Below are 8,822 nucleotides of genomic sequence, written 5' to 3' on the forward strand. Positions count from 1 at the left end.
GAGTGCCCAATGACGGATGCATTTCCTCTCACCTTGCTGAAACTCACCAGACTATATTAAAAAATTAGAATTTGCTGCAAAATTACTACCTAAAAATTTTGTTCACTCTGACTTCAAGCCCTTGAGGCTCCAATGCATTGACTTTGAAAGCAGTGATAAACTGCAGAGGCAAAACTGGTTTGTAGCTTGGTAACATCTGTACCAGGTGGTTCGCAGATAAGAATACACAGCTTGTCTAGTGTGACTTTCTTCTAACTTCTGTTTGATACACATATTAGGGCTTCCTGTTTCCTAAGTATGTCTGGGCTCTGCAAGGGCACTACAGCTCTGCAGGGCTGGGGCATATGGTGCAAAGGTATGGGGTGTGAGTGCATAGGGCTCTGCAGCATGCAGCGCAAGCACTCTGCCATCACGCTCTGCAGATAAGGCACAGCTAAAGAACTCCAGGCAGAGTGGGGAGAGTGGGTCTCTTCCAGGATATGGAAAGTGTAAGCAAGAACAAAGAAGTTTGACAGAGGAAATCTATAAAGCAGTAACACTTGTGGAGAAAGCTTATGGTGGTGTTTATATTTCATGTTTGCTGTTTAAATTAGAGATAGGCACTTTTGAATATATATAGCATATACATCTTCAGCATTTTGAGGTTGATAGGAGGGCTTTTGTTTTTTAATATTTTTAATAATATCAATATTTTAATAATATTCCTTCTTTATATTGCTGATTATCAATTAAATTATAAACTCTAAGAAGGCACTATAAATTCCTGTACAGTGTGTGGTATAATTGTCTGCTGAATTCTGCAGTGGGTCTCAGGGTATTGTTAATAATATACCATAATAAAAAACATTTTCATGTAGATTGCAGAAATACTCTCTCAGGTGAATATTTCTCTTTCAATAAAAAGTAGTCATCATCTTTTTTAAAAGGATGCACAAACGAAACTAACATTAATAGTTTCTCCTTTTGGAATGCACATCTGACAGAAACCTGTAAGAAATCCAAGGAAGGTGATAATGTCTCTGGGAGATGAAGGCGAAAACAAGTCCTGCCTGGCCAAGTCTTGAAGAAGAACATGGGATGGGATGAGACATTAAGCAGAGGAATGTGCCTCTTCTTGAATGTTAGCACGTATGTGACAGGGATAGTGTGTGAGGATGGCACACCTGGGTATACAAGCAGCTTTACAAGCAAACTAACTTCACACCTGCAGCAGCATTTTCGGCTTGAAAGGGCTTGCAGACAATCCCTTGAAAAATCAATTGGTGGAAGAGCTCCAGTTTCTTCTCCTTTCATTTTCTTAATTATTTTCTTTTGAATTCCACTGCACAAAAGTTTAAGAAAGTCCCCCATTTGTTACAAAACCTATGTTCTGAGGGACAACAAACTAGAACAAACATGAGTTTTCCACCATTTAAAGCATTAAGGGTGCTGAGTCTCTTTAGTGCCTGTCCCCACAGGGGCCCATAAGAATACATGGGCATCTATCTTCCCTCTGCACACAGATCTGCTCCCACAGCCTCCCATGCCTTCTGCTTTCAGCATCCTCATGCTTCAGGATTAAGCAGAAAATGAGACATTCCTTCAACATTTCTCTGCTTTTGATTTAAGTGAAAAAGCAACGCATCTCAAGGAGTACTTCAATTTTAACATGTGCACTTACTAATAGATCTAGCTCTGCCCTGTGAGAGGTGTAGAGTGCGAGGCTACTGATACTTAAATATGGTCCTTGTTTCTGAATTATTGAGGAAAGTACCCTAAAGCAAACTGAAACATCTGAAAAGATATGAATATTTCACATGGATGGATGGGTAAAATTACCTGTCTCTCTTAATCCAAGTTCCTGGATAATGAAACGTGCTGCTATTGTCTCACAGAGGTACAGCAGCAGTTCAGGCAGATGTTATGCAACACAAGCTGCAGATCATACACTGTTGTTTTCTAACTGAATATTTCACCCTTCCTGTATCACCAAAATTGTATATACTGAGTTCAAAATACACTGAGTTGCCAACCTGCACAGCTCTCCCTCTCCCTTAACAAAGAAGGTTAAACGTACTTCACTCACAAAACAATGAATTTCCCAGATAATAACAAGATGAAATAAAGAAATTAATATTATATGTATTTTTTAACTTACTGAACTATCTTCCTCCTCCAGCAAAACGGTCTGCATCGGCTATTAGCAACAAGAAGGGAATTTCCTCCTCCTCCAACTATTCTTGAAAGAGATTGCAGCAAGTCTTCCTTCCCCGCCTTAGCCTTCAATCGCAAGAGGAAGCTACTCTCAATCTCCAAGCAGGAAAAGCCTCACCAACTTGTGACAAACAAACAAACAAATAACCCCCTCTCTAAATTCTGGCCACCACTTTTCTAAAGGTCAACACGAGTGTTTAAGAAAGAAGATCTCTATGAGCTGTTTTAAAAGACTTCCCACTGTAGAAACCTAAACCGTGGCATAATGCTTATTTGCCTTTCCTTTCAAGTCCGGAAGGGTCTTTGTTAAGATCACTTATAGTAAGGAAGTGAGATTTCACTCACTTTGTATGTGTATTTTTATAAGCTAATCCTGTAAATAAACCTACAATGCTTTGTGGAGAGCAGCAGTGGACAGATTGCCTTTGCCATGTTAAAAGAAAATCTGTAGAAATGCCATGCACACCCTGGCAAGCAGTCAGAAAACAAAAACAAGCTGGTACCAGCATCCTGACTTCACTCCAAGCAGCTTCCACCAGCAGGCAATGAAAAGGCAAAATATTTACTGAGTGTCTGTATAAATGTGCACAGCATGGAACAACCTCATTTCTAAGAACTCAATTAAATGAAAGCCAAATCAATAGTGAAACCATATGCTAGACTCTGCGATCAGCAGTGTCTACAGCAGTGATGAAGGGTGGGCATTAGCCCACGTGTCAGATGCTGTGCTTAGTAAGTGAGAAAACAGGGAGGTGTTTGTTTTTACAAAGACACAACGTTATCTGTCCCTTCCTCTTCATTTCTTCAGCCTGGACCAGTTCATTTTCTAATTTAAAGGAAGGGAGCTTTGCTCAGTAGATCACGAGGCTCTTGTAGAGCTTTGTAATGTCAAAGTATTTGGCAAAGACTGTCTGCTCCTGCAGCCTCAGCTGAGGCAACCTCAGCATCACTTATAATCTTAAGATAGGCACAGGGCCAGAATTGTCCCTGTGCAGCCCGCACCTTCGCTCTAGGGTCTAATAATATTTGAAAGCTCTGCTGTGCTGTGAACAATTAAGCCTTGACAAACCTTTACCAGGACTCTTCTGTGAAGACTGCAATGAAAAAGAAATCTCCATCTGATTTCCTGTAGCACTAGGTGGGTAATCACAGGCGTCTTCACTATATCATGCCAGTTCCAGATTTAACAGTCCCTTACTCTCATATTTTTCCCACCATGTAATAGACTTAAGAAACAGAGAAACAACAATCTAGTCTTTTATGTACTTTTATATGAGGCAGAAGTATTGTAAGAGCACCACAGAACCATTACTGTACATGAAAAACAAGAGAAAAAGTCCTTCCTGAGAATGTATTTTCTTCCACCACTATCAGTTTAGGATACTCTGAGCCATGACTGGGAAGACTGAAGCACTGACCTCTCTATGGAGGCTACATTCACTGTATCAGCAGCCCAGGCTCCTCTTTCAGTCACTGAATTTTGACAACCAAAAGTCATCCATGGGAACAACAGACTGAACTGGAATTTATCCCTGACTCAAAGCCTTAATGTAACAGAATGGCTTTTTACTTTAAAGAAATGCAGATTATGGGCAGATGCTCCATCAGTGCAAAAAGAACAATCACAAGCTGAAAACAGAAACTTGGAAAAACAATGCATGCAGGAAATCCAGAAAGAACAGAGTTGGAGTCAACATGTCAAAGGAAAGAGCTGAAATTAAAGGTACTTTCTACTGGGAAAAATATGGAGAAATACAGTGAAAATATTTCCACAAGTTTTCTGGCAAATAAGTCTTCCATTAAGAAGGGAAATAAAGCTGAATGTGCTTCTGGGAGAAACACAAAGAGAGCAGAAAAGGCTTCACTGCACATGGCTATGTGCCATCTGATTAGCAGAAAGTGTTCCTACCATATAGGCAGGAGGTATGAAAATGCACCAATATACTGAAGTCTTCCTGGGAAAGCACATGGCTACACTTTGATTAACATGGGCAGTGCCCATATCTCCCAAAATGTCGATAGAAGGGGTTACAGATCCATTTAGTTGATGATTCTTATTTCACAGAAGAAAAAGGAGTGCCGACTCAGACTAATTAGATTTCCATACCAAAATCCAGGTTCATCTGAAAACCAGACTAAATGCTAACAGATGCTATCTTGATTTTATAGTTAAAATCCAAGACAGCAGTTCCCAAAACAAAGTCCCAAACTCCACAGATTGCAAATTACTCATGGTACTTCAAAACTGAAATCTCATTTTACATGTCCAGAAAGCATCCTTGGAAGGATCAAGAATGTGGTTATTGCTACTACACCCATGGACACTGCTCCTGCTTGGAGGAGTGGAGAAAGGAGGGTGGCATCAGGGACCCCTCATCCTCAGCTCACCTCTAAGCCAGGCAGAGATTTCTGGTGAAGGGAAAAAGCCCCATCCAGAGCCAGGCAGGAATCTGCATCCTCTGTAGAAGTAACATGCAAGTAACATTGGGAACATTTCTCTCAATGATTCAGCTAGTGCTTTTACCTTGGTTACGCCATTCTAAAAGCTAATGCCATTATTTCTGCTTTGACAATCCTTATGACAATGAGATCAAAATATTTATACAGATTTAATTTCATCTGAACCAGATCCAAGATGTGACAAAAAGTTGGAGGAGGGCAGAGGCTTTCCCATTCCTAACTCTCAGTTGTCTTATTACTCTTCTTCACACTTCCTTGCCATCTGGACCTCTGCCTATGCTTCTGGCCCAGCTTCAGTAGGGACTGCAGGAGTTAACCCTTCTCCATTACAACCCAGGGCACCACTCTGACAAGGGGAAGCTGGAGACAAAAATCTCAACCAAAAGAGAGTCCAGTGACAGAGATGCATGTGCCTTTTCTGGACTCAAATCTCCATCACAAGGGCACATTGAGACCACAGGGCAAGAAGCAGGTGTTCACTATCTCTGCTCTCACTGTCTGCACTTAACTGTTGGTCATCATGGAGAGGCCAGTAGTAAATTTGACCCTGAAGATATAGGAATTACTTTGAGCTGGAGACTTGGCAGTTACTGCTGAAAGTCAGAAACATTCACTTCCAGGTCCTTAAAAGGAATCTTCTAAGATCATAAGTTATTTAGAGTAATTTCACTTATATCATCAAATAGAATCAGCCAAGGTTAAAGATTATACAGGTTCCAAGACCCTGCTATGGGGAGAGTTGCCAACCACTAGGTTCTTGCTCTGATCTGCCTGCATCCCTACAAAGGACAAGGGAAAAATACAGCTACTGTTAAACAACATGTGAGCTGCCCAGTTCTTCAAGGACTATCTAAGGAGAGAAAAATTTATAACTTAAAAAAGCCCCAAAGTGAATCCACCACTGGGTTCAAGAGGAAGCAAAACCTAAATGCTGCTTTAGAGTGATGACAGCTAAAGATAAACACTGGAGAGTCAAGGAACTAGAGAGTTCTAGATCCATTCAAAAAAAGGCAAAATTAAAATTCATTACAGTGAAAATGAAGAGCATCCTAATGAAGCTACATGACCATTACGAAGATATTTCTGTAATATTACAATTATTTTATCATGTGAACTCACCTTATTAAAAATAAGGAATGTCTGACACAAAGCTGGAGCTCAGTAGTAAATATATGATCCAAGAACACAAATTACAGATAAATGTTTCCGGAAGCTTTAGAAAAATACATACATGCAGGCATCCGACTTACAGATCTATGCATGCCTTTTATGAGGCACTCACAGCAACTGGGAAGTTTCAAACATGATGGGCAGGCAGAATGTAAAGGACACCCAACTATCCCATCTAGCCAGCTGCAAAAGCAAATCTGTGTTGATTTATTATTATTGCTACCTGGTAGTCTGCAGGGCTGCTAAATGCTTATGTGTTGCAAATATCTGGTGCTCACAGTCATTACTTTACCTCACGTGCTCACTAAAATACTATGGCAAAATGCACAGCTTCATTTACTCTGTCTTCTTTTGCCTGTTATGACAAAACTAACAGAAAAAGATTGTTCTCAGCTGGAATACATTACCAGAGTATGGAAACAGATCTCAGAGAAAGCAACTCGAGGTCTTCAAGGGAGAAAAGCAAATAGCAAGAAGTAAAGGAAGAAGCAGCCACAAACACCTAAAAATAGCAAATCCAGTAGGAAGTTTCTCTACAGAGATTTAATCTGCTATTGTACTCAGATCCCGGTGTTACGAGTTAAAATCCATAAGAAGCTATCATCTTTAATACATCATCTCCTTCCTACTGTTCTTTAAAGCAAGAAGCTGATTAAACATCCTGCCACACTCCGGTAACCTTAGCAGTCCATTTCTTCATTTCATACTGTAAAAGGTCAGTCGCATGTTAAATTGTTCTTCTTTGTGTGAATTCTCACTAAGCACAAGACTAAGTCAATAAGGGCTGTACTTCTGCTCTTTTCCAATAAACCAGCACTAAAAAAGTAGTAGATGGCATCTCATTTCACAAAGATTTATATAAGTATTCCCCCTCTTTTAAAAAGTTTGGATTTTACTCTTGCTTAGCGAGGCTCCACATTAAGTAGTTCCTTATATTTCACTAGGACATTAATCTCTGTCAAAGCATTAAGAAAGTTAACACCATTATCCTCATGCTGCAAAGCAGATAAATATAGCACTTCATAGTCCAGTGCCTTGAGTCCCAAACAATACTTTCCATCTCTTCCCTCTAATCTTCATGAAAATGAAGTTGACAAGTGGTTTCCGTAGTTACGACAGCACACGGAGTGGGGGTGGGACAAAGATATTCCCAAACATTTCCCTATACGGAGAAAGAGGCACGCCATAACCATGTCCACCAAATGGAAAAGGGCGAACAATCTTTGCACAGCAGGAATTCTAAGTTTCTGCCTAAGGCAAGGACTGATGGACCAAACAGCTTTCCAGTACGTGTGGTTGCTTGAGTTACAGAACACAGCCTGCAGGGTGGTAATGTTTAGTGGGCAGTCATGTTCTGCTCTGAGTTTCAGCCTGTCAAATTGAGACAAAAGGCAGGACTGACCTTCACAGCATTTCCTGTTGTTTATGTGCTTCAGGTAACAGTGGCCCGGATGAGCAGGTCGATGAACTCCGTACCAAGCCAAAGTATATCAGCTGTGCTCTCTTTACTTGCTTGGAAAATTAATTACAAACCTTTCAGTCCCCTTTCCCTTCCCATCAGGCATTAAAGCAATAATAGGCACCGTGCACTGGTGAGGTTTGGTTGTCCCCTTGGTATGTGGAACAGAAAGAAAAGGACAGGCAATTATTTACAGCTACCCAAAGCACACACAGAACTCCTGATTACAGACACACCATAAAGCCCAGCCTCACAGGATAACAAAAGGCAATAGATCACAACTGGAATACACAATGCACTTATCACTCTTGGTATTTGCATTTGCTAACCTTTGAATCTAATAATACAACATTAACATTCTATTAATACAGTGCTTATACAACATTTCCTTTCTTTTTCTTTAATGTATGAAGGGAACTGTTCTGTCAGACAACTGGGCAAGATGCTGCTGGAACACCAAATCCTTTACTCTAACAGAAATTGCACAGAATTCCTTGAGTAGTGCACAAGAGGTAGCAGTGCAGGCTGGCTGCACCTTCCTCCCTGGATTTGGGCATGAGAACGGAAAGGAGTTATAGAAGTCCACCAAAAGGTAAGCACCTTCCCAGATGTAAGCAATAAAGAGCATCTGATACGTGAGACAAGGTAATGAAGCACCTGCATATGAAGGACAGACCAGCCCTGCCCAGCCTATCCCCTCCAGACCCACAGGGCTATTCTGTAATGTAGAAGCATGAACATGGAAGAAAAAATATTATTTTTAATTCTGGCCTTGTATCTCCCAAGGCATAAGCCATAGTTTCATGAAGTTATTGTTATTATATCATGGATCATAGAATGGTCCATAGATTAGAAGGGACCTTAAAGATCATAGAGCACCAACCCCAGGCCTTGGGCAGGGCTGCCCCCACCAGCACAGGCTGCTCAGGGCCCCATCCAACCTGGCCTTAAGTGCCTCCAGGGATGGGGCACCACAGCTTCTCTGGGCAGCTGTGCCAGGGCCTCACCTCTGAGTAAAGCACTGTGGTTTCGTGAACAAGCAGGAGGAAGGTGACTGCAAGACGAGGTCTCTTTGTCCTTCAGTCCCCATACACTCAAACCCCTGTGCAGCTACACACCAATCTGTTAGGTCAGGAAACCGATTTTTAATGTTTTTTTAATTAAACAAAAAACTAGTCCCTTTTCTTCTCTGTTTCTGAATTGTTGGCTTTGCTGTAAAACAGAACTGAGAGGCTACTAGAAAGGAGGAAAGTATTAATTTTAAATTGGGTTAAATCCTGGAGTAGTCAATCAGTGAAAATATTATTCCATGTACTTTACTGGAAAGGTAACCATAATTTTCTCCACCAACTCCAGTAGTGTTTCTGCTTTTAAGTTAATCTAAATTTTCTTTAATATTGCCCCTGCTGGGGACACTTAGGAGTGCTGAATGCAAGGCACAGAAGATAATTACGTGCTCCAGTCACCAGATGTAGCCTACAGGTATACTGGTTCCACTACGTCCAATTTAATCTACTTTTAATAGCAAAGTGGTCCAGAA

The 8,822-nt window shown here is 40.9% G+C and overlaps 1 protein-coding gene across 11 annotated transcripts in view; it reads right to left on the bottom strand.

Moving 5' to 3' along the window:
* The window catches only part of KIAA1217 (KIAA1217 ortholog), a 327,102-nt gene that overhangs the window by 183,632 nt on the left and 134,648 nt on the right, over positions 1–8,822 (bottom strand). The gene's annotated exons all lie outside the window — the stretch shown is intronic.

The sequence above is a fragment of the Coturnix japonica genome, chromosome 2, assembly GCF_001577835.2.
Source record: "Coturnix japonica isolate 7356 chromosome 2, Coturnix japonica 2.1, whole genome shotgun sequence".
NCBI lineage: Eukaryota > Metazoa > Chordata > Aves > Galliformes > Phasianidae > Coturnix > Coturnix japonica.